Raw genomic sequence first — 21,047 nt, forward strand, 5'->3', positions numbered from 1 at the left:
TCTTTTACGCTTGTTGAGCCTTTTCCAATACTGTGTCTTCATATGGTTCAGATCAGTGCATTGATGAAAGTGATATGTAAATGTCACCAGGTCCTACCTTGTGCGACTGCTGTGAAAATGTCTGTGGAAAAATGGTGAGGATGTTTATTCAGACATAATGCCAAAATGCTGAGTTGCCTTCAGATTCATGGAAACTAGTTCATGTCTGAAAGGGTCTCAAGATAAATACCAGCTCTTCAACAATCTATTTCTTTTCTTTAAACTTGACATTTACACACTCCTTTCTATCCATAAATTTCAGTTCTGTGGGTTCTTCTGTGGTTCCACCATCACAGAACATAATATTCAGAAAGGTTTGTGTAGCTATTGAATATTGTGTTCTAAGCTCACATAATGAAGCTCTATTTCTTTTGTTAGTCTACTTTTCTTTTTTCTGTGCTCTGTAACATGTTGGAGGTTGTTGTCAGATGTTAACAGAGTTATTTTGTGTTCATTGTTCAGAGATGCATTGTGGCCCTGCAGCTTTTTTTTTGACCTTGTTCAGACTCCTTAACCACTTTTATTCTTTAGTATTGTGCTCCTTCTTTCCCCTCCCATTCCAAGGTTTATAATTCTCAGTTATCTCTCTGCTTGTTTATAGCAACAAAAAAAAAAAAAAAAAAACACTACAGAAAAGTCACTTTTAAAACATATTTTCTTTGGCCTTTGACTGATCCAGATCGCAGAACCATGAAGGTTTGGGTCACCAGATATGAATTCTCTATATTTTTTATGCCTTCCTTCTCACTGGGTCTCTCTTTTTCTGTTTGTCTCACTCAGTGTCTAAATTTAACATCAGTTAAACTGCTGAGCAGCAGCTACTTTTGGAAGTGATAGAGAAGTAGCATTATAGTAACAGTTACAGTGACACGGTTCTGTACGACCCCAGGGAATGGCAAGAGCGGCGGGTGCTATAATCCATTTTAATTTTCACTGATATCATTGTACCAAAAAAGAGGAAGAGCAGCAAAAAGATAGAGAGAGAGAGAGGCAAAAGGAATGGGGAGAAGTGAGATGTCTCAGACCAGAGACTTCACTCTCGCTGACTGCAATGCCTTGTGGTGACCTAGTTGCAACCTCTTTGAAGTCCACTGGCTGATCTTTCTCTATAGGCTGCAGTAGAGCTCTGCTGCCTGCAGCTTTATTAGATTGATGAAGGAAAAAGAAGCATTAGTTGCGTTTTGTCGTGCTTTCCATTTTTGAACTTGCTGTAAAATGCCCCAGGATGACATCTAGTCTTGTTTTAAGTTACATTTTTGGACGTTGTATGTAATATGGTGCATGTGCGTGGGCTCATTTGTTTGTATGTAGCAGATTTTCCTTATTGCAGTGTGTAGCTGTAACGTCATGCCAAATACATCTTCAATCCTTTAGCCCAGCACATTAGGAGACAGTGGTGCATTGTCAGGAGAGCTGACCTAGAATACTCCAATCACTCTACATTCAGCCCTCTGTTTGCCCTCTCCTGTGATCACCCTGTTGCCAATGCTGCAGTCTATACTGTGTGTGTATGTGAGGAAGAAACTCTGCGACTATGACCCAGTTCAATCACTGGTGTTGCCAAGCTTGCCACTGGTGAGGGTATGGATGGTGTGGTAGTCAGATGTGTGCTCCGTTTTGTTACTTTGATTCCTCATGTCTGCCTTTGTATTGCCAGACTGCCATTAGAGATGTGCCAATTAAAAATGTTATGCTAAGAGCAAAAAAAAAAAAAAAACTGCAAAAATACAAAGGAAGGACCAAAATGACCAGGACCCACCAAACTCTAGCGCTCTGTTGTCACAACCAAAATTATGGTACAGGTTCTTGTAAGTGACATCATATATATTTTATTTTTAAACACGTCACTCATCAATTTTGAGTTTTCTTCTCTCAGTACCGTCACCACAGTGAAGTTTGGTATCAGAATGATATGGCTACGTCTACTTACTTTCCGACTGCGAAAGAATCTTGTTCTTTCGCAGTCGGAATGAAGTTTAAACATGTCTTAAGACAGTGTAGAAAAAGCAGTATATATACCACCTTGCATCTCTGTGTTTCTGACTACTTTCCTACTAAAAATATTTTTTTCCCCCAACTGGTCAGTCTGGGTGGATCAAACTAAAATTGGCTGATTTTTCTATTCATCTGTAGCTACTGCTGTTGTATTTGGGTTTGTGTGCCTCTATGATTACACAGATTTAATACCTCTTTAAAGGTTCCTGGAATTAAACATAGTGACTCACACAGGTATAGTAAGAGATGGCCGTTCAGTGAACTCTCAATTATCTGGAGCTTTTCTTCTGCACCTCTACATCCCTCCAACCATGCATCTTCCCACCTGCTCCCCATTGAGAGAGTGTGTGCAGACATACTCTGCTGGGGGCTTAACCTTTTTCCTGCTGCACAACACAAAGACACAAAGACATCCATGCTCTTCTTCAATTTGGGCTTCTATTTTTTTTTAAATCCTCTTCATTTACCCCCTTCTCTCTTTCCCTTCCCTTTCTTCTTTCTCTCTCCTTTCCTTTGGCTTCTTTTTCGTAGTTAGCCTGAGGCTGTGACAGAGCTTCATCAACCCTTTTGCCTTGGCTATATTGCATACAGGTACCCTCTGTGACTATTTGAAATGACTTAATTAGCTTTAGTGTACAGCGGTCGGTAGATGCCTTCTCCATCTCCCTGTTCCTCCCCTTCTCTGTTTCTTTCTCTGTGCCTTCATAGAAAGGAAAAATGATTGAGCAAACGTGACATATTTAGTGCATTGCTGTATGGTTTCACTTTCTAGGTCATGCTCTGGCTGTGGAACTGACTGACGGCCTATTGCCTTGTAGAGCAATGTAAAAATGCTGACGCATGTATCCGTGTATATACAAGCTTCACTCTACCTAATTAGATGTTTATTCTAGGATCTTTAGCTTGAGGCAATATTCTCCCATTATTTGATGCTTTTCACTAATGCAACATTTATTTATGCTACAGCCACAAAAGAGCTATCATAATTTTGTTCAGCTGTTTTTTTATTCATGCATTTGTTTTGAAGGTTGACATATTTAAGCAGAGTTGTGTTGTGTTGACTCTTCAGGCAGGAATTCTTACATGTCTATGATCAAATTCTTTCCCCAGGAGCTCAAACAGCCAGTTTCAGGTGGCTTTTCTTATTTTCAGTTGAGGTATGGTCACCAGTGACATAGACAGAAAGACCATACTTTACTTTAGATTTTGGGTTTCTTCAAAGATGCTGTTTCTTACTCGACCAGTGAGATCAAGAAGAGAATGCCTGTGTCCTCCCCAATACATTGCTTGCAGCGGGAATGGGAAAGGAAACGCTGCTGTGTGCTGAGTTTTGCAGTTTTTTGACATCACGGGGATTCCAGCTGTGGAAGCCCTCCTTCCTGGAAGCGGTCATGGAAATGGGTTATTGCTTTACCAATCTGTTTTTGATTTCTCTGGTCATGCAGTTCATTCTTTTCTTCTCCCCATGGTTGGGACCAACACATATAAGCCAAAAAAATCTGTATTGTATAAGTTTCCTTAAACTATCATGATAAAAGTTCTTGCGTTTAATTTTTTTTGTAAAAAAAAAAAAAATACAATCATACACATGATGGTGAGGCTTTTGACCCTTATGTAGAGACTGTTGGTCTCTGCAGCTCTTCCAGAGTTATCATCACGCCCTTTATTACTTCTTTGAGTATTGCTTCCATTAGCCAGTCATTCACATGAACAGTGGTACCAGACTCTCCGTTTGTGGTTGCAATGACAGAATGTGACGTGAAGTTTTTACTTTGCCCTGAATATTACTCATGGACACGTGCTCAAAATATAACAACTAATTTTCAGCTTCTCATCTTTGGCAAATTGAAAATAGCATTAAAAAAAATATAAATAAATAATGCTGGCAACTTTATCCTCAGCTGCTACTTCTGGCCTTCAGTTTGAACCTATCTGACTTGATAACAATCACAAACTCCTGAAGAAGTTTTGTTAATGCTCAGTGCTTCCCGCAGTACATCTTGTAACACTGTGAAGGTCCTGAAAGTTGAGGCTCGTTCTCCATAAAGCTTTATAGTAATGAAGTGCCTGATGAAAAGATATGACCACAAGGTTGTGAGCAGTGATGGTCATCAATGACTAAATGAGTTCCTTCACCCTTAGGGTGGGAACAAGATCTCAGAGGCTTTAAGAGAGCAATGTGCCTGTTAACTTCTAGCTCACCAGTCTAGCCTTAGTTTGCTGGCTAGCTTCAGGCATGTGTTAAAAACCTGGGTCCGCTAAATTAAGTTTGGCTGTGTGCGCACAGCCCATGGCGTTGCACGCATCCACTTAGAGCACGTGAACTCACAGTCGCTTAAAGTCAGGCACTCGCCCATACTGGTTTGCACACACTCACGCTCTCCCATTACCCTCTCTTAATTGGCTACCCTCCGTCTTTCTCTCTCCCTCTCCTTTTCTCTCTTGGATAGGCCCACGGGCCTGTTGGTACGCTGGCACACAGCAGCAGCAGCATTTGGGCATTTGCGCAGGTCTGGGGGCAAGGAAGAAATTGGAAACGGAGAAAGCGATACAGATGGCTGCCAGGATGAGGTTGAGAGCACGACTGATAGATGGAAGAAGATAGATTGCAACTATTTGTCAACACAAAGAGACATTTTACTTAAAATCTCTAGAAAATACTAATGTATATTCACAGTAGCTCATCTTGAAGTTACAGCTGCAGTCAGAAAGAAGAGTAGGAGATAGCGCTCTCCTTTTTCCACTAGCTGAGTAGTTGTCATGTGCTGTCAGCCAGCTTGTTCTCCATGTGCCTGTCACTGCTCTGGATAGGAGCTGCGGGTCCCAGCATCTTGCCAATTGGCGAACTGTGTGTGATTGTGTGGGAGGCTGTGTGTGCGCATGTGTGCTCGTTGCCCTCGGAGCACTTTGTTGATTCTACTCTGCGGTGTCAGTGACACATTGAGCTGGTTCGGTGGGAGTCCCCTGGTTTCCCCCGTGCTGTGTTTACTCCATCTGTTTACTCCCCCAAAACACTCTCAAATCTATTACCCTTCTCTCTCTCTCACTCTCTCTCTTGTGCTCTCTCTCCTCTTTTTCCTCTCTCTGTCTCCATCCCTCTATTTTTTACTGTGTCGATCTCTCTTATTTACTCCTTACTTCTCCTGACTTGTCGTTTCAAATCAGTACTTTTGTGGTAGTCAGGTGGCGTGCCAGTCAACAGCCAGCACTCGTCTCTTTCTCAGCAGGAGGCAGGATTGAGTTTCTCCCTCTCGTCATCCAGTCAACCATCTTTTTGCTTGAAAAGCCAGAACACATTCCTTTTTTCTGTTTTTTATTAAGTTAGAGGTAGACAATGGATAATGTCAAACTTTGTTTTTTTTTAGCTGTGTAGCTTAAAAAGCACACCTAAAATATGGGAATCAGATGCTTTGATGAAGGAGGTGCAGATACAGTTTATCAGGGGATTATGTGCAAATTTAGGGAATCCAATGATTTAGCTCACTTTACACTTACACTCCTAAGTAATACTTGCTGGAGTCAGTTGCCTTTTAAAATTTTAAGGGCATCAGAATAAAAAGGTTTAACAAAAACTCACACACAACAAATTTCAGACTTTTATTTGTAAAATATTTAGAGAACCAGGTATGATTTTCAGTAAAAGACAAGGCACTCTAAATAAGTAAATATAATCCTATGCTAATACATGATCATTTTAAATGGTAATAAAAAGTATATGATTTATATTTTTTTTCTTTAAAGAGCACATCATAGCCTCTAAATCTTTAAAACAGCAGCTAACATTCAGTCACATTTGGATTCACGTGTCATAAAAAGAAAATTTTGAAATAACCATTGACTTTTCCTTTCCACACAGCATTACCTCTGAAACAACTTCATTAAGCCTTGTGCTCATTATGCAACCTGTATTATCCTTTTTTTCTAACGGCAGTCCAGAGTCTGTGTGATGGTATGAAATGATAGTTTACATGCCCAGTGCCAAGGGCACCACCAAGGGCTCATGAATGAGAGATTAAAAGAAGTAAAAGTAGAGCAGGAAAAGAAGAGAACGGCTTTTCCTTTTTATTTTTTTTCCTTTTTTTTTGCTCATCTCTGTGACTGGTTAATTAGCCTGCTCCTCCACAGAGCTTCAGCTGCAGAGACAGAGTTCAATAGTTCATCTATCTACCACTGAGCTACAACTGTGGTAAACCTGGATTACCTGCTCCTCCGGCTACCAGACCCCATTTTAACACATAGCTATCATGTTGAACAACCTGGAAATCAAATCAGTCCAAGCACTGCATAGATGGATTCACATAAAAGCTGTTGATCAAAGGATGCATAATGCTTCAAAACATTTTCTTCTAGTGGCCCCTAAAGTTTTCAAGCTCTAACTCCCAAAATAATACAGGACAAAATTAAGAATTTTATCTTGGTTATGGGTCAGAAACCTTCATATTGCATGATTCTTTTAGCGAAACAGAGATCCATACCAACATTAATTGAAATAAATTGTTACACAAGGTTTTTTATGTAATTTAGAATTAAATTATATGAAAAATTTTATTTTATGACATATTATACCTCCACAATTCATTAACTAAAAAGAAAAGCAAACTGATGTCAGAACACTATTTTAGGACTTTACTAAAAATATAGAACAGCAGAAATTAGATTTTTTAAAGGATTTATGATTTTTGTCTTTTAAAATGTGATATTTTTAAACCTTTGTCCATGTTGTATTAGACAAGTGATACCAATTAACCCAGTGTTATTGTTACAACACAGGGCAAAATATTCTTCTCCTTTTATAAAGTTGGTTTGTGAACATTTTGTGTAATTTTTACACATAAAGCATCAAAAAATGCTCAGTTCCTCTTGCAAAAATATATTTGCTTTTTAAACTAAATGTGTACAGTTGATACAAAGCACATCACCAATTAACTTCTTCTTACTTGGAAAGGAAATCAGGACACAAATTTCATATACATGCCTTCACACATTCAACCAAGTCTAGCCTTTGTTCTCATTTATTCTAAATGTGTTGTTGACCACAGATGAAGCATATTAAAGGTATTGTGACTACACTGATGAGACACAAAAGTGAGGAGACTGAAAGAGATGGTTTGATGTTCTTTACAATAGCAAAGTGCAAATTAAAATTCCAGTCCTTCTTGGTCACATTCTATCTGCTTCACTCATCAGATAAGAAAATCATTAGGTGGATAATAAAGGTGTAGCACACCTCACTGGATGCAGCATAACGGCACAAAGCACAAAAAATGCATAAATTGACAGTTTTTTTTCTTGTTTTTTTTTTTTTTTGCTAAATTTCACACTTTTTAATGATTATTCCAGCATTGCTGACAAGGACATTTGTTCATCTTAACATAGTTTTTGTAGCCATTCTTCTAAGTTTGTGGATACAACCTGCTTAAATGAATCCATTTGGGTGCCAGTTGCTCCAGCGATCGTTTTTATATCGCGGGGAAAGTGGAGTACAGCGGAGCAGAAGGTCAATTTGGCTAATGAAGTTGTCAGAGACGTGCAGCACCAGGGTTGATGGGAGGGCCTGCCTGGCAGCCAATAGTAACGGCGACGCTGTGATCAGCCGAGCATGATGGGAGACCACCCTGCGCAGCGAGTGCAGAGGCTCGACACAGCCCCCAGATCAAAGAGCTGGTCCTCTACTGCACCAGCGGTCAGAGCAATGCATCTGCTTAATATATGCATTTATATTTACACGTACACTTAAGCATGCTTGTTAGCAGGCTCAAAATTGTGCTTGACATTACCACACATGTGTAATGCATATACTATAAGTAGCTCTATCTTATGCAAATATATAGGAAAATACAATGATGCAAAGCACCATGCACTGTAAGAAATGGGGAACCTTTGTTAAAAGTATTCATTTTCTTTATCCCAATTTTCCATCTTCACTGGCAGCTCTGCTTTTCAACTCCATGGCGCTCTCCTCTGTTCATCCATATCATGTCTTCCCCTTGGTTGCCCCTCTTTAGTTAAGTTATCTTATTAAAAACCACTTCTCTTGTCTTCCTCCAGTTAGCCTCCAGTGTTAGCGCTCTGCTCCTTCCCTCACCCCACCGCCTTTCCGTCTCTCCTCCCTCTCTGCTCCTCTGCTCTCTGCTCTGCTCTGCCCAGGGTTCTTGTTTGAAATTCAAGAGTGGTGCAGTGAGACTGCAATAACCTACATACAGATCTCTTTTCATCATACTTATTTTCTTTCCCTTTTTATTTTAGCATTACTCCTTTTTGTTTTAACAACCTATGCTGTGACATTCTTAAGGTGCATGCTACATGTACAGATGCGTCAGTCAGATATTTGTTGACAATTTTTTACCTCTGTTTATTTGTAATGCTCTTATTAAATTATTTTAATTAATCAGGAATCTCCTACTGAGACACAACATATCTCCCACCAGCCAATTCTCATCAAGATGAGCTTCAAAATGTTTCAAACGTAATGTAAGTGCATTGTCTGGAAAACACAAAGCTAAAAGTTGAACACAGTAATTACTAAATTACAAGACACAAACCTGAATTAAAAGATTATAACAGTGACAATGAACTATTAAAGCTGTTTTTAAAAGTTATTCAAAATTATTTTGTCAAGGTGAACTAAGGATGCTCTGGTGATTACTCCATTCTAAGGAGTAAATGTTTAAAAGACATATTTTCCTAATTCTTTTCTAGACATGAGATTTATCAAAAACCTCTTTCTTAGAGATTTATATTAGAAGTTTTAACCTGCTGATAGTAATGGTACCTGATTCAAATTTCTTATTGAACTATAGGATCAGTGACACTATTCTGTGTGAGAACAGTTGTTTTAGAACAAGGGTCTGCTATTATTTTTAAAAAGCAAGTAGAGATAATGTTGCTGAGATTTTAAGCTGTCTTTTGCATTTTGTGTTAGAGAGCATAACCAAAACTCTGAGTTTCTGGAGAGTGTAAATCTTTATTATAAGTTAGATATTTTCATGTGCCTGCAAATATTTACAAATACAGTGGGTTTCACGAGAGAGGAAGGTTAGAAGCTCAAAGGAATTAAGTGAAAGTCTCCCTCTTTCTTGCAGCTTGAATGAACATGTGGTTTTAAATAGCATCTTAGATCCTTGTGCTTTCGCTAATTTCATCTTAAACACCTCACTTGCTTTCATAGTTACCTGTAAGTCATTAGTGTGTAGTGAGTTCGCTGATCAGAAAATGGATGGGGGGGAAGGGAACATAGATATTCTTTTCTTCTTTATTTAGTAAACTATTTGTCACTTTGTCTGTTTGGGAACTCTTGAAATTAAGATGATCTCTCTTCGCCGGTGTTTAATTGAAAATGCTGATATGTCCGTCCTCATCTTTGTTACTCAGTCTGCACCAGCCCGCTGTGTCGGCGTAGCTTTGTGTGTATCGACGCTGAAGGTGCAACTGAAGTACGTCCCGCTGACTTCTAGGTGAACTCCTCTCCGGCAAATTAAAATAAAAATAAAGAAAGGAAAAGTAGAAGGCTAAATGAGAGAGAAAAAAAAATGGAGTGGGGGTAGGTGTTTCTATATGCATATCTGTGTCTTGTGTGAAGTTTCTCTTGGCTTCGCTTATAGTAAGGAAGTGACATATGTTAGCAGTGGGTGGCAGTGCAGGAAAAGCAAGCTGGCTTGATGCTGGGGAATGTGAGTCAGAAGATTCAGGGTAACAAAATCTACCCCCCCCTTATGTTGCTCGTGGAAAACAAGTTAAAGTGCCGCTGTTACCCTTTAATGCCCTTTTGTTTCGCTCCAGATGTCTCACCTTTTTATCTAATTTATCATTTTAACCTTTTTTGCTTATCATGGCCAGTTTATATGCACAAATAGGTGAAACGGAAAGCTCTGTTTTGGGATTTATTTTCTTTCCTATAAATATTGCTCTAGGAGAAACATGCGTAAATATAATATAATATAAACTCTCCTGTGTTCATGTCTGCATGTGAGCACTCATGGCACAACCAGATTAACCCCGATTAATCCATAGTGAAAGCCCCCCTGAGTATTACTTGGGACACAAGATGCTTATTTCCATGCTTTTATTTGCCTGTTTAATGTTCAGGGATTAATAATACATAACAAACTTCTACAGATGTGCACTAATGTGAATATGCATGCTCAGATTTGCATTGACATCTTCAAAGTAAGTCAAATTGGATGCTTAAAGGGTCAAAGCTAAGGGCAGTGGGTGTTAGTTTGTACCCAGGACAGACATTCAAAACGAGAATGGAAAAAATAGAAATAACTTGGCATCAATCTTAATATTGGGTCAAAGCGTGGTTTTAAATACTGCAGTGTTGGCTCTCTGAGGGAATTTTGAGTATTTGTAGGAAACAAACAAAAAAAAAGGCACGGAAGGAGAAAAGGCAGATATATTGATAGCACGCCACGCTTCTCTCTGCCCTGAATAATCATGATCCTGAACTGGGATACTGCTTCAAAAAGATGAGTATGCGTGAACTGTTAGTGAACTGGAACCTGCATATGAACCGAGGTGATAGCCCAGCCCAGCAGCTCTCCCGGCTCCCCCAGCTGGGTAATTCTGAAACGCCAAAGTTTATGTGTGCTGAAATTGTGTGAGTAGATGAGACTAAGGGATTATATGTTGTGGACACAAATGACTTGTTCTGATGCAAATCATTATGTGGCTAAGGGTGTCAGAACGGTTGAGATTCAGTCTTAGAGAACTGTCAGGTGAGCAAATGTTTGTTGCATTTTCTCCAGGTCTGTTCCGCAACAGACTTTGAAGAACGGACTCTCTCCCTTTTTCCCCCTTTCTTCGTCTCTCTCAATTTTGTATCTCTCTGTATGTTAAACTGTCACTGTCTGTGTGTCATCTCTTTGGGGCTGTTATCACATTCTCCCTCAGATCTTGTCTCTCTTATAGTTGTGTTATTCAGAATAATTTGAAACGCAAATGACAGATCCTGAGACAGATGTGTTTGGAGACTGCAGTACCTTTTCAGACAGATAGGTGGCAGTGTACCTTCAGGCTAGATCATTTTCTCTGCATATTCCTCTTCTGCTCTCAGTATTTTTGCTGTTAATGTCTCTATTACAGTATGTGATATATTTTCAAGTTTTCATAACAAGAAATGATTCAGATGGATCTTTTTAAATCTCTTGTCATGTCAAGCTCCCATCTTATTTTCTTGTCCTCTTTCTAAGTCTCCCTCTAGGCTATCTGTCCATACTTACCCTCTCATCTCCCCCTGCAGGTGCTTCCTGTCTAACTGCTTTACAGCAGTGTCACCGGGCACCTGTTAGATGTAACTATTCATTCTTCTATAGGATCCATAAAAGACCACATCAGCTGCAAAGAAACTGTAGCACTGCGTGTTATAAAGGCAGAAAGGAGGAGATCCTTACACGCAGAAGGAAACACATGATCTCACACAGTTTGGCCAGATCAATTCTGTGGCTCTCAAGAACCTGAGGGAAATCGGGTACAGATAGCCCATGGAAATAGATGGTTTTGTGATCGAAACACTCGCTGCTAACTCCACAAGCTTCATCACTGTTGTCACATGTTTGTTTCTTATTTAATTTCAACTCTCATGCACTTTCACTTGCATCAAACACACACCAAACACTACACACTGACACAGCTTCTCTTTTTCCATTTTAAATGTTCTTATGTGTATGTATTTGTTTTCAGTGAAGGTAAATTCAACTGGAACTTAGTCTTGTTAAAAGCTGATATCTGCCTTTATGTCAGTATTTCTTAAAATGAAAAAAGTATTTTTGCTTATAGCAATACATCAGTTGGCAGAACAATAGATATCATTATTGATTAATCCAATTGGGTGAGAAGCTCAGTCGTCCGGGAGGGGCTCAGAGAAGAGCTGCTGCTCCTCTACATTTAGAGGAGTTAGTGGTGATGGCTCTGGCATCTGGTTAGGTCTCCCTGGTGGTCTCCCTCAGAGGAAGACCAAGGACACGCTGGAGGAAAAATGTCTCTTGGTTGGAAACGCCTTGGGAGTCCCCTGGAGGAGCAGGTCCAAGTGGCTCAGGAAAGGGAAGTCCGTTCTTCACTGCTCCAGCTGCTACTCAACAATCTGATCCCAGATTAGGGGACGGACGGACGGAGGGACAGATGCATGGATGTTTCAAAATGAGTTGTGCTTAACCCACATTTTTGATTTTCCCATCACCATGATGGCTCTTGCACTCTCCGTTAGTTTTAGCATCATTTAGCAAATCGAATGAAGGAATCAGCAGCTTGAAAAACATTTCTGTCTGACTAAAGGACAGTTTTAAAACATACCACGTGAAATACATATCAGCAGTTCAAATACTGCTCACTGAATTTATATACATTTTGTGCTGCTAGTTATTTTTTTCAGTTGTCAAAACTTTTTTAACCCTCTTTTTATGTAGTTTATTTTTAAAATCTAAACCCAAATCATTGCGCATGGAACTCCATTAAGATGAAATTGCAAATATTCAGGGAGTTCTTTCTACATTCATTCTCATAATTCATTGTACTTGTATATTTTTCTCACTATTCTAATACCTGAGAAACTTTAACAGGCATTCATAGTATTAAAATGCTATGAAAATTTCATAAAACAATTTGAGCTGATATTGCTATCCAATCGATATTAACATTGCTGTTATGACAGTTAACCAATATTTACCAATATTATATAGATTTTACTAGCCTTTCAACACCTTGGAAAAAAACAACCACACCTCTGATTTCTCCCAAAGTGGCGGCAAGAAAAATGGACAACCTTGTACTATACAAATTCAAACTTTCAACATTGAGAATGTATAATACTTTGCCTATCTTCACCACTAGCTAGTTGCATTTAGTTTTTCCTGCACACATTTAAGCCAGTTTTGTGTCCTTTTTCTCCTCAATGCTCCCCCTCCTGTCCATCCCCCCTTGGCCACACCTGAGAGTTGAGAGTCTGCCGTGCCCAAGTTTGCCACATGTTCATAGGGTCAGCCAGAGTAGCTGGGTGAGTGCCAGCCTGCTGAGAGTGAGGGCCAGGGTAGGCCAGCGTTTGCTCTGACCAGCAGCAAGACCTTTACAGACTGGGATGGGAGAGGAGGTGAGAGCGGCAGAGTTTGTATCCTGCAGATCACAGCGATAACCAATCTATATGCACAGGAAAGGGCTTTTTAGTGTACTGCTCACCTACCAATGACCCCCTAAACTTGGGAAGCAAGTCCACATGCGTCTGTCTGCACATGTGTTATAAGTGGATTTGTTGAACGTGCATTTTTTTTTTCTTTTTGCATCTTATATGTAAAGGAAGGGTAAACTTTTCAGCTTTTTTCATGTGATCCAGCTGAAACTGTGTTTCAGAGAACACATATGCAACTTCCACCTGCATGAGTGCTTATGTGTGTGAAGCTTGTGTATGTCTGTTGGCTAATGGCGAATGCAAAGATAAGCACACAATTAGATTAGATCTAGTTAAGTAAATTTTAGCAACCCGTTGTGTTATGGTAAATATGCATCGCTCTAAGTGTCTGAATTGCAGTTTTCTTTCAAATATTTGCTCTGTTATTTTCATTTCTTTTTTTAGTTTTTCATTTAGAAATGCTATATTTCTTTTGTGTTATCTAAGGTTTTTGTAGTATGGGTTTTATAATACTTTAACTTATTCAAAAAAATCCAGCAACTGACTTAGACCTAAGATGGGGAATTCTTTACAGGCATTGTGTATGCATGTCCCTGCGCTGTGTGCGCTTAGCAGTGTGCCACATCTCCAGCCCCTTATTCTCAGATAATTGTACTGCAAGCCCTCAGCCTCCCCTTTAGCCTGAAAACCAAGCTCATTGCGGACCCCAAAGAGCCTTCAACCCCCACCCATGCTGTGGAAAAAAAAAATCCCAAGTTGTCCTTGTGCATAAAAGTAGATTCTACTCTCCAACACCTTTTCAAATTAATATTTGCGATGGGCGCCATTCTGCCAGCCCCAGTTTCTGTTCCCCGCCTTTGTTCCTGCGTTTGATGTAATGGAGGCAAGGACAAAGAGGAGAGCAGGCAGAGTGTGTGAAAATGGTAGTTAAGTGGGCTTAAGGGCTCCTTCAGTACCTACTGAAAGGCCTGGACCCTGAATAGGACCCTCGCACTGCTAAGCTGTAGTGCAGTAAACAAGACAGGTCCACCACAAAGGTGCGTCTCAAATGAGCACAGACACCCTCGTTCCTCTTTTTCCTCACCCCAACCTCCCACCCGACTCTGACATCTGGCCAATCCCAAGATCTGTCTGAGCCCTCACTCATTGCATCCCCTTTATCCGCTCCCCTTCATCTTTCCTCCCCCTCATATCGTTTCTCTTATTCTTCAGAGTTTCTCTGGACTCTCCTCTGGTGTATTCGTGTTTGTGTTTTGTTGTACTGGTCCTGGCTGGACAGCTTGCTCCCTCTAGCAGTCTTGTCCCCCTGTGCTGGGGCGGTTCGGCTTCTTTGTTCGGTTAATTGCAATGAGTATAATGTACTAGTCTCTCGGAGGTCCACGAAAGACAATTAGACAATCCCAAGAATTTAATGAGACACCAGCAGCCCCAATCCCCCATCCTTTGCTTTGAGAAACACCCTGGTCTCCAAAGGCACTGACTGTGGTGGGGGCTTGAGGGGGGGGTTTGATACAGGTTGCCTGTTTGTGCTCGTGTTTACTAGATTGTTAGTCAGAAATCACTTAAGGAAAAGAAGACCAAGAGATGAAATGGCTCAGAAAGAAAATATTGTGTCACAGTTTAAATTTTTTATTTATTTGACACATTTGCAGACTTCCGACACTGTGGGATGCTCATGTAAGGACACACTTCTGTTGGACAGGACCGATTTCCTGGGAATATCAGTGTAATTATTAAGAGTTATTATCCTGTTCACCCAGTGTAGGAACAGAGCACTTGACGGTGTCATCCCCTAAAGGAAGAGGGATGGCTGAGGAGCTTGGGTGATGGACAAAACCCTGGGTGGCCTTTTAAGGACTTCTCCCTGCTCTTTTTTTCACCTTTTTCTCTTTAATAATTCTCTCTTAGTGTTCGCTTTCTCTGTCTCTTTTTTCTTCTGCTTTACATTCAGTCATCAACTCTTAAGACCTTTCTGCGGATCATACCAAGATAAAGACCATCTTAAAACAGAAGAAATATCCATAAGTGATTTATTATATCTCTCTTCACCTCATGTTGAGATTAATTAATAATATCACGTTGCCTTTTTCAAGTGGCTATAATTCACAACCTTAAAACCTACACTTTCACCATGTCATGAAGGGAGGTCTTTTTTTTCTTATGTTCCTCTGGTCGTCTTCTCTCTTTCATTCTTTCTCTCATTCTGTCATTCCCGTTCTTTTTTTTCCTCCCTCCCCGGCTAATCACGGTGTTACAACAAAAGACGGGGCTCCATTATTGCATGTGTCTGTCCCAGAAGAAAGGAAATGAGAACGGGACAGAGGGTGGCCGTGGCCTGACACCGCACTATTAATCTTCCAGTAAAGCCTTGTCAGGCAGAAACGGACACAAATGGATCACTCCCATTAACTGGGAGAGTGTAGGTAAGGGCTTTAACAAGCGTTTACCAGAGTCCATTTTCTCGCTAATGAAGAGGGGGAATACGCGGCCTCCCAGAAAAACCTGCAAGACTGCACTTGAAGGCTTGGGTGGAGGAGGAAGGGAGGGAAGAAGAACCGGAAGAGGTTACAAGATGGCAATATGTGAGCATGGATTAAAACAGTGTTCTCTGTGTCGACATTAACCATGGTGAGAGGTCAAGATCAAGGCCACCTTCATATTCACCTCTTCATTGCCGCTCATAAAACAGGCCTTCTTTTGCTGTGTGATGGAGAGATTCTGGTCTCGGAGACTGTAGAACCAAAAGTTTTCATGAAAAGTTGAGAAGATTTTGGGTTCACCAGAACGACACAAGACAAAGTGATTATAGAAATAGTTTTTGTGGAGAACTAAGGATTACAGTATCACATTTCTTTATGGTTTCACATGACAATAATGCAGCTCAGGTTTGAATCATGACAATTCTTGTTGTCATGCATCTAATTTTAAGGTGATCCTAATGCAAAGAAACATTGACATGTTTTGTTTGTCTTTTCATTAGTCTAATAGAAGTCATATAAATAACCCAGTTCAGTGCTATTTTCAAGGTTAGCTTGATCAGTTTTGGTATTTAGTACTTTGAACTTGAGAAGATAAAATACAGCTTGCTTTAGTTAAGTGGACTTAATGGTTGACCATTCAGATTATCCACACAGTGCTTACAAACATACATTTTGTCAGTTATTTCTTATTCTAATAATAATTGATAAGCTATCAATGCCTTTGTGACTGTTGTTGCCCAATGAGGGGTGTTTTTAGTCGACTGTCAGCAGAACAGGACAGCTCAGTAACTTCTTCCTTTCTTAGACTCTCAAACATATATATGACAGGTTCTCAAACTTACTATTTTACATTCTGATTTTTGAAGTAGATGCTAGCTTTAGTTTTGTTACAATTCACTTTTATCTTTAATTCGCTCAAATTCTGCTGGATAAATAATTAAAAAATAGTGCAGACTTGTGCAATACAGTCAGACAGTCAGTCAGTGAGTTGGCAATTCAGTATCCCTTTCTGACTTCAAAATAAGAGTTTTAAACATAGATAAAGTCTGATGTATTCATGTCTCATAATAACACAAAACGAGACTTATTTTGCCAGATAAAATCACATTTGGAAAATAACTAGATAAAGGTAGGTCTTAAAGTGATGAGGATTATCAGGGCATGACTGTTAGAGCACCTTTGTTCAGACTGTTGCTGGCTGAGACCGATGTCCAGTTGTCTTTAACATATTGCCTACCGATTTTCATTTCTACATGAATTAATTAAAACATACATACGCAACTTTTATCTGCTTTTTGTTAGAACCATATCAAACGGATGGTATATGTAGATGTATTTGTAGGCTGAAAACAGGAAGAATTATCCTTTTGACTGCTGATCAGAGCTGATTAAGAGAAAATGCTGATCTGTAAAGAATTTACAGGTGTACTCTAGTGTCTTACTAACACTTCCATATTATCGATCTCAACTTGGATATGAACCTACTTTGACCAGTACTAACAAAAAAAAAGAGCATACATTTGTTGCATTCTTTGACATCCTTGTCTTTGTAGAAAGGCATGGGCCAATACTGTAGGACTCTTGGATTTGCATTTATGTGCTATGTTTTAAACATGTGTCTGACAACCCGTCGAGCTGACAAAGTTCCTTCCACCCTGCCCTGAAACCTGCTGGCAGTGTGACACAGCTCTCGAGGGTGTCCCCTGCATCACACCTAAACTCCCAGAAGGGTATGTGTGTGTGCTGTTTTGTATACATCTGTGTGTTTCCTATCTAGGAGTTATCAGAGTAGACCTTCTTGTTGAATTTTAATGCATTATGTCCCTTCTCCCTTGACACAAGTTGGATGGGCAAGTGATTTCTTTGAAAAGCTGCACGATAACAAGAGATGTGCTGGAAATACATCAAAGATCAAGCTGTGGGCCGCAGTGTAATTTATCACTGTCTGTCCATATGCTAAACAGTTTTAGTTTAAGTCGGGAAACAAGCGGTCAGATAATTAAAAAAAAAAAAAGAAAGAAACCTGAATTCCACTCGGACTAAAAACATGCAAATGTGTTTTCTGCTTTTGTGATTTTTTTATTTTTTTAGTTATTGTCTTTCTCTCTAAGCAGTGTGCTAAAATCTCTCAACAGATTAGATGTTCATCTTGTTTTTAAGGCCATGGTATCAGTAGGTGTGCGTTTGGCTGTTGTTTTCCTCTGTGTCAAGTGTCTGGTAACAATCAGACCCGTTTCCTGACCGCAGCCGCATCGGTGGAACTGGTGTCATTAAAGAGATAGCAGCGCACGTGGACCTGAGTGATATCAGAAGCTGAGCAGAAAAGTCAGAGGAAGAGATGCACTGCCAAGCTCGCTTGTCTGTTATCAATGCCTTTGTCTTCCACCGGCTCCCAGGGAAAACTTTGAGACGAGAGGAAGACCTCACCTTCCTCCTCCCAGACGCCACTCCGCCCGTCTTCCCATTGCACTCCGCACCAACATCCCCCTTTCGCCCGCCCACCACCCCTCCCGACACCCCAAACATTTTTAATTATATCTTCTACCAAGTAGTGCGGCTCAGTAACCAAGGAGCTGACATTGATGCATGTGCTGATAAATCCGCAAACACTGGAAACAAGATTAACAAAGATTTTGAGGAAAGGGTGACAGCTAATTTTGCGCAATGGTTTGGTGCCTTATTCAAGACTGATGTTTTTGATAGAGCAAGCCACGCCTGAGAATTCACGCGTATACGCAGGGGAGGGAGCCTCAAGCATAGCAGTATAAGTTTGGTGGCATTTACTTTTTAAATAGTTCTTTTTTTTTTCAACATAAGCATCAGTATACTTTGTCACTTTGGTTGTTTCATTTTTTCATCATTGCCACAGAGCACCTTTGTTACTCATGCAGGAAAAAAACTGATTATAATATTATATCTCTTTAATAATTTAGATCATATTACAAAATAATTATAATAAAAAAAACTAAATAATGCCCTAGCACAAAAATAAATGATCTTAGTGTTTGCGGAGTCCAGGTTAATGTCAGTGTCCGTAATTTGAAAGAAGTCAGAAATGTGTGCATGCCCAAGAGTGGACTCAGGTGTTGGTTTCAGCATTTGTGTGTCTAATCATTGCGATCTAATCAGTGTATGTTACGGAGTTGGTGACATTCCACTCCAGGCCCAGAGCTCTGTCTCTAAACTGACTCTCAACCCGTTGAGACACCGATTCACGGTCTTCTGAGAAAGATATCTGTCCGCTTCATCACCCATACCAACACACATACACCGTAGAAAAGAGAATGAGATAACAATCATACTTCTACAACTGATTTCCTATTTTCTCATCGAAAGAGCCACCACCCCACCGCCGTCTGTTCTCTTTCTTCTCTCTCCAGCCAATTTCAGCTCTATACAGTAGGAAAATCCTACAGATTTCCTTTGTTCTTGTCTCATGCCTCTTTTTCTTCTCTGTTTTCTTTATTCCCGCCTTTCCTTTCCCTTTCCCCCCCCAACTACGTGATGTTTTCCCCACTTATAATCCCCTTCCCTGTCTTCATCTGTAGGCAGCTGATGGCTTCTTTCAGTTTTTTTTTTCTCTTTGTCAATTTCTCGTATGTCCCTGTGTCTCTTTAGCTCTCTTTTTCATCTGCCACCCCCCCACCCCGCACCCCCCACACACACGCACTTCCATCTGCTTTCGCTTTTGTTTCCCCGGCCCCTCTCCCGTCCCAACTTAAAAATGAGGAATGCGGTGTGACCCTGACCTCCATCGGCCCTGCGACCACCTCCGACCCCCCAGGTGACCCCCGGTCTCTGTTTTGACAGCTTGATTAATTACCCAGTGTTATGATTTATGAGAAAAGCTGTATGTAAAAATAATAGACAACAGGTGGTCTTGAAAAAAATTGGTAAATTTGAAAGAGCTTCTAGTGAGGCTTGAGGCGGCAGCGGGATTGAGGGTGGCTGCACGTGAGAAAAATGTGTACATTTTCTATTGTTAATTGTTCTCAACCATTTTTGAAGACTACATCAGGTTAATAAGAAACTGTCTGGTGCTACATGCTTGGTTTCCTTAGTTGCCAAAGCGTGGATTCCACCACGTGTATGGTGAGAGGATGAAGGGGATTACAACATGCAGCTCCATGTGTGTGCTGTGAAGCATGAACCCAGCCATGTGGTAATGACACAATGGAAAATGTGCTTGAACACAGACTTACAAGCACACTCACACACACAGATATGCTATATGCTCTGCCACCTCTTCTCCGGGTTACACGCTGTGAAAATAAGCAGAGTAAATGGCAGGACAGACCAGTCATAGGGTTTACCCTTCACACCTCAAACACAGCTTGTGATTGGCTGTAGCGACCTCCCCTGACTCACAGACCTGTGGTGCACCTCCACTTAGAGAGAGGTCAAACTTTCGGACAGTTGGAGCGTCCGTGTGTTAGTGGTTCTGTGAGCAAATACGGGGGTTTTCTGGTTCTCCGTTTTCTGACCTGTCACGTTTCCAAATAGAAATTAATAATTTATACATAATGTTGGAAAGCTGTCTCACGCCTCTCATGAAATTCCAAATTGTGCCACATAGCAACAGCCAGCAACATCAGCAGCAACACCAGCTCCATCTCTGGTTGTCACTTTTAGGTCACAATAACAGGGCAGAGGTGAAGCGACTTCTCTTTGACCTTTGGTCCTATGACATTGCAGGGATTCTATGGTGTTTAGTAAGATTAATCTGTAGAAAAGCTTCATTGTTCACTTATAGTAGATCATCGGTGAAATGACGGTAATTGTATTATCTGTATTTACAGTTAATGTAGTGGTTTGCAACTTCTTCATGTTTTGTCACATTACAATCAAAGACTTTGTCTTTTCCCGGAATTGTAATAGACCAACAAAACGGTGCATAATTATAAAGCTTAAAGTCAATGATATAAAGGCTTTTCAAAAGGTTTGTTAGATAATACTAGTAAACCAGCCATGATGAAGACTAAAGGACACAACAGACAGGTGTGAAATAAAGTGGATAAGTATAAATAGGGTTAAGAGACGGCTTTCAATTTCTCATACAACACTATTTAATTCATTTTCCATAAGCAGAAAGTGGAGTGAGGCGCAACTCCAACCCCACAAAGACATGGACATCCATCTAACTTTTTGAAGAGCTACATAAATCCCCAAATGAGGTAACAAATTAATTTGACAGGACAGCTATTCCTCATTAATCTGGGAAAAAAAACAAAACAAACAACAATCCTTCATTCTACACTGTGCTTAATAGATGGTCTGGACCCTCGACTATAGAGAAATGATAGGTTGCTGGGGATGTGAATGCTGTTGAAGTTTAAAACGACTGGATCTTATTTTAACAAGTTGCTAACATTTGGCTTTGGCACATATAATGTGCCAGCTCGATGAAGCTCACT

At 40.3% G+C, this 21,047-nt stretch overlaps 1 protein-coding gene across 3 annotated transcripts in view; it reads left to right on the forward strand.

The window, feature by feature from the left end:
• Window positions 1-21,047, forward strand: part of arb2a (ARB2 cotranscriptional regulator A) — a 161,480-nt gene that overhangs the window by 30,381 nt on the left and 110,052 nt on the right. The gene's annotated exons all lie outside the window — the stretch shown is intronic.

This window comes from Poecilia reticulata, chromosome 9 (assembly GCF_904066995.2).
Source record: "Poecilia reticulata chromosome 9, P_reticulata-male-v2, whole genome shotgun sequence".
Lineage (NCBI taxonomy): Eukaryota > Metazoa > Chordata > Actinopteri > Cyprinodontiformes > Poeciliidae > Poecilia > Poecilia reticulata.